The sequence below is a fragment of the Nicotiana attenuata genome, unplaced genomic scaffold (genome assembly GCF_001879085.1).
Source record: "Nicotiana attenuata strain UT unplaced genomic scaffold, NIATTr2, whole genome shotgun sequence".
NCBI classification, from domain to species: domain Eukaryota; kingdom Viridiplantae; phylum Streptophyta; class Magnoliopsida; order Solanales; family Solanaceae; genus Nicotiana; species Nicotiana attenuata.
The window spans coordinates 1-5,943 of record NW_017677084.1 but is presented as its reverse complement, the minus strand read 5'-3'; the positions used below and the strand labels follow the sequence as shown (position 1 = coordinate 5,943).

The 5,943-nt window shown below is 39.2% G+C and overlaps 1 long non-coding RNA gene across 1 annotated transcript; it reads left to right on the top strand.

The window, feature by feature from the left end:
- Nucleotides 1–4,056: 4,056 nt before the first annotated feature.
- Nucleotides 4,057–5,783, top strand: LOC109221303. The gene is made up of 2 exons (XR_002067221.1): nucleotides 4,057–4,103; nucleotides 5,742–5,783. It is a non-coding gene; the product is annotated as an uncharacterized LOC109221303 (long non-coding RNA).
- Nucleotides 5,784–5,943: the final 160 nt, after the last annotated feature.

Sequence of the window (5,943 nt, the reverse complement as noted above, 5' to 3'; positions counted from 1 at the left end):
CCGGGCCGGGGTTTTTCGAACTTCCTGTCGGTCACTGTGCCGCATTCTTCTGTCGGCGTGAGAAGTTTCGTTGATTTGCTGTGCGTCCTGTGAGTCCGCGTCTGCTAGTATTGGTCCGGGTGCGTTATCGGGATCCTATAGTGATGCTCCACGGTCGGGATAGCTACACCATTTTCCCCGTGATCTTCGAGGCGGTCGTTCTCAGCTCTGTTCACCGAGCCAGGATTTTTACCTGAAATTAAAGGATCTTGGACAAGAAAAAGTGTGAAAGATGGTATGCGTTTGTGTAATGAAACTAACAAGAAAATAATCACTATTATTTTTAGCCCCACGGTGGGCGCCAAACTGTTTACCGTGAAAATAGTAACAACAATTAAATTATTAAATGGGACTCTAAAAATACGTGATCTATTCCCAAGCTAGTTTGTTAGAGCACATGATGCTAGTATTATGAATTTTAAGGATGGGGGGGGGGGGGGAGTTAAACGAGGTAACGAGCGGACCAAAGGGTCTGCTACCCGGGCATAAGCTTGGTCGATTGGGACTTCGAGGTCGACCTCAGGGTCGAGCTCGGGTTGTCGGGGATACTCGGGAGTAATCTAACAGCTAGAAATATAATCGAACGAAGCTATTTACAGCCGAAATTGAGTTTGTACGATGAAGAACACATGTAGAATGAAGAACACGTATAGATGCAAAGGATATCGAGGTATCCTTAGTATCAGTGAGAACCAATGAGCTTTTGTAAGAAAAGAGAGAGAGAGAGAGAGAGAGAGATATTATTACGCTTTGTAGAATTGTGGGAGCAACATCAGTCCCTTACAAGGTAGGGTGAGTCTCCTTTTTATAGGAGAGGAGACTTAGTAACGAATACATGTATATCTAACTTTCGAAATATGGACGTGTTCAGACATCGTGTTCGCTATCAGCAAGATCAGGGACACCAAGTGGCCCAAACCGATACAGACAGACCCTTCGTAGAGAAACTGCCATCAGCTACGAGAGGAGGTGGCTCGACTACTCAACAAAGGACATCTCCAGGAATTTCTCAGCGATCGGGCCAAAAATCAATTCCGGGAGAGGGAGGCGGCCAAGAAAAACGAGGCAAACGAACCACGACATGTCATCCGCATGATCATGGGGGGCGCCGATGCCCCGCAGGAACCGGTAGTGAGAAGAACAAAGACATCCATCACCAGGGAAAAAAGGACTCGGGGATATATCCCAGAAGACGCCCTCACGTTCAGCGAGGAAGACACCGAGGCCCTATCCCAACCCCACAACGACGCCCTGGTAATCTCCTTTCTTATAAATTCATTTCAGATAAAACGGGNAGAGAGAGAGAGAGAGAGAGAGAGAGAGAGAGAGAGAGAGAGAGAGAGAGAGATATTGTTGCACTTTGTAGAATTGTGGGAGCAACATCAGTCACTTACAAGGTAGGGCGAGTCCCCTTTATATAGGAGAGGAAACTCGGAATAGATGTATATTTAATTTACGAAATATGGAGACGTGATGGCCTGACCCGACACCCCATCATAGGCTAGGGATAGGCTGCTCCTGTTAGACTCAACCGCGTGTCTTTGGGGCTTCCCCCTTTTCTCTTTATCTCGGCCTCGAATCGGACCTCGACAAGCCTCGAAGGAGTGGACTAAGTTGTGACTTCATATCATCAGGGTCTTGAGCTATCCTCCCGAGGTGGCTTCATGTTCTCGGGGTCTCGAGGTATCTCCCCGAGACGGCTTGATGGTAGGAAATCGGGCCCTCTGATTTTACCACGTACAAATAAGAATGAACACATCCCGGCAAGGGAAAACCAACTATAACCAAACGTGTTCCAACATCTACTACCTCAACTAACACAAATGCTAAACAACGAATAATCTCTACGAGAATAATTATAAACCCTGCTCAACACAGAGAGTCAACAACTTAGGCATTTGTAGTAGTTCTCAATAACACAATAAATTTCAATTTAAGACTCACGGTCATGCTCGACACCGACGTATAGATACTCGTCACCACACCTATACGTCGTACTCAACACATAACATGTAGCATACAGACCAAACTCCTATTCTCTCAAGCTAAGGTTAGACCAAACAGTTCAAGCCTCAACTATAGCTTTACCTCGTGATTCCACCACCAATTCGCTCGTATCTAGTCACAAGTTACTTAATTACATCAATGAATGCTAAATAAATAATTTGTAATGCATGGAAATAAGTTTTCTAAAGCTTTGCCCAAAAAGTCAAAAATCAGCCCCGGGCCCACATGGTCAAAACCCGAGGTTCAAACCAAAACCCGACCACCCGTTCACCCATGAACTCAACTATATAATTTGTTTTGAAATCGGACCTCAAATCGAGGTCCAAATCCCCATTTTTTGAAAAACCTAGGTTCTACCCAAAACACCCAATTTTCCCCATGGAAATCATTGATTTTGAGTTAAAATCATGTTAAAAGATGTTAATGATTGAAGGAAACTAGTAAAATTAACTTACAATCGATTTGGAAGAAGAGCTGTTCTTGGAAAATCGCCCTAGTGAGTTTTTGTTTTGAAAAGATGTGAAAAAGGTTTGTTTTTCGGCTAAGTATAAAAAGTTGCAGGCTGCAGTTGTGGGAATTGCGAAGGGAGGTTGGGAAATGTGAATTGGGAATTGCGAAGGGAGGTTGGGAAATCCGAACTGGGAATTGCGAAGGGAGGTTGGCAAATGCGAAGCCTGCAGGCCTGCAATTCCTTAAGTCCAAAATTTTACCCCGTGGCCTATCCAAAACTCACCCGAGCCCTCGGGGCTCCAAACCAAACATGCACACCACCCTAAAAATATCATACGGACTCGCTCGTGCATTCAAATCACTAAAATAACATCAACAACTATGAATTTAGCATCAAAATCATGAAACTTTCTCAAGACTTCAAATTTCTAATTTTCTCAATAACTATCTGATTCATGTCGTTTCAAGTCTGTTTCTTACCAAATTTTACCGACAACACATATAAATCATATTGAACCTGTACCGGGCTCTTGAACCATAATACGGGCCCGATACCACAGGTTTCACATAACATTTCACTTTCAAAAACCTTTATATTTTTCAGAAAATAATTTCTTTCAAAAATTCATTTCTCGGGCTTGGGACCTCGGAATTCGATTCCGGTCATATGCCCAAGTTCCATATTTTCCTACGGACATTCCGGGACCGTCAAATCACGGGTCCGGGACCGTTTACCCAAAATATTGACCGAAGTCAACTTAATTCATTTTAAAGCCAAATTTTATTATTTTTCACAGATTTTTACATATAGACTTCCGGCTACACGCCCGGACTTCGCACGCAAATTGAGGTGATGCTGAAAGAGGTTTTTTAAGGCCTCGAAACACAAAATTTAATTTAAAAATAAGTGATGACCTTTTGGGTCATAACAGAAATAGATGACTATGGGTTAGCTCGGGTGTACTTCAATAAATTATGCAGTACAGATGATTCTTTTGTGTTGGCATCTCAAGTTTATCAAGTTTTTTATGTGGAAGATCCAATTGAGAAAGATGTTTATTATGCAAGGAAAAAGGTCCCTATTGATTTGTATGATCTAGAGGAAGGAAATTGTCCCAACATAGAAGACATATTTTGGAGGGAACCTAAAGATGACATTGGTTCCTCAAGTGGATTACTTGATGTTGATGTTACATGATTAAAAGAAGATGTACCTGTTGATGTCGTAGATATTCCATCATATGCATAATGTTCACAAGATACAAATATAGAAATATCAAAAGAAGAGGAAGATGAAAATGCGTTTGATGATACTAATTGGGATTGGATGGAGCCGGATGACTAAAAAAAAGATATTTTGAACTTTTAAATATATTACTGATTGTTGTTTTAATATTTTTTGAGTGAGTGATAAATTCCCTTTTACAAAATATTTTATGATTATTCTTGTTTATACTTTTTGCAATTAATTTTTATTTGCTTTTTGTAGAATTTAATTCTGAATTGTGATCCATTTTACAGGATTTTCAAAAACCAATTTGAAGAAGCTAGTGTATCATTGAGGAGAGTTGCGACTTCACTGTTAACAGATTTGGAACTATTAAAAGGTACGCATTGTTATTATCTTCATTTGTTAAGTCACAAAGTCAGAAAAGAAAAAGATAAAAGTTTTGGTTTTGTTTCCTGAATTCCTTTGGCACGTGTTTATTATCTTATACTTGTTTTGAAGATTATCCTCTTCGGAGATATTGAACTGCTTCCTTGTATCACTGCTGAATTTAGTGTCCATTGCTACTTGGTTTAAATTAATATTTTGGACTGAAAACTTGTATTGCTTGCTGCTACCATTGAACTATAAAGGAGATGTCAATTTTATGAGTTGAAGGTCTGTTTGGTAGCTGTTGATTTGTTCAGTTTTTGCACCAATTTGTATCATCTTTCTTCCCTTTTATCTGCTGAAGATCTGGCAGCATTTTGAATAGTTCCAGCACTGAATTACTGCTGCAAAAGCTGCTATTTGGCCTGCATTTTTTTTTTTGCACCAGTTGTGCATTACTGTTTTACTAAACTGAAGTTGTTTTGGTGACTTTGCGGAGTTTTATGTTGCAACATAGAATCTGCATTGCTTCTACACTCTATGAACTGCCAAAACTATGCTATATTTGAGCCACTATTCTAGACTGTTCAACTTCAAGTTTTTGCACTAGTAACACACCTGTTTTGCATCAGTTTTGGATAATATTGGGGTTACAATTGAGCTGAAAATCTGCAATATTAAGAACAATATCTGCACTTGAAGAATCAGTTGAGAAGTTGGCTGAGTTCTATTTTTAAAGGTTGTTCAGCTTTGGTCTGATGTTGAATTTTGAAATTTCTTTGCGAGCTTGTAAACCTAGTGAAGATTGTCGAGTAAGCGTAGACAGAATTTAGCTTATGTTTTTTTTCCTTAACATCTGAGAGTGAGATTGCTGCATTTTCAATGAAGTTTTGCAACCTTGACATTGTTGCACTAGATTCCAGCTTCAATATCTTTTGAGCAGTTTAATTTTGGAATTCAGCTGGTTATTGAAGATCTGCAACTGTGAAGGCATAGTTTTGAGCAGTAAATTAAGCTGAAAACTGCAGTATTGTGACAGCAAAACCTGCACCAGTTAGTCCCCAAGTAGCAACAGTTTTGGAGCAAAAATTTGAAGGCCTGCATAGTTAAAAAGATCTGCAGAATGTTGGACAGTTGAACCTGCAGTTGCTGCACAGTTTGAGTTATATTTTTTAACAGATGTGAACCAATTTGTTGCACAAGTTTCTGCATTTCTTTGTTGTTGTTGACTGTCTTTTGTAGTCTACAACTTCTGGCCAGCTTTGAGATAAAAAAGAGCAGCATCTAAATCTGCAACATCGAAAGAGCAATTGCAGAAACTTAACTGCAGTCTTGACCAGTTAAGCTAGAATTTTTTTCTGATTAGCACCAGTTGCCCAAAAAAGTGCAGCCAGTCCAAAAGATCAAAAGTATAGAAGTTTTTGTCCAGTTTTCCTTTTTGTTTGATCAAAAGTTCAGAAGTTTTTAATCTTCCTTCTTATTTGATAATTCTGAACTAGTGTAAACTTGATATTAGTACATATTAAGTTTTAACCTAGTTCTTTGTGTGCTTAATTTTGTTTCTTGCAATTTGTTTCGTGCTTTTTTCTGGCCAGTTTTTTCTTTTTTTTTATACTTATGCTAATCTTTTTTTTTCTTAACTTGACAGTTTTGAGATGACTATGAATCAAGAAGTGACTACAAGGAAAAATAAAAAAGAAACAAACTCACAGTATCTTCCAGCTGGATCACTTTCATCGTTGGCAAAAGAAAAGTTTTCGTTGTTGACAACCAAAAGAGCTGTTCCACCTAATTTTTCAAATAGACAACCAAAGCATCCAAGGTTAGGATCTCAAGTACAAAAAACCAGT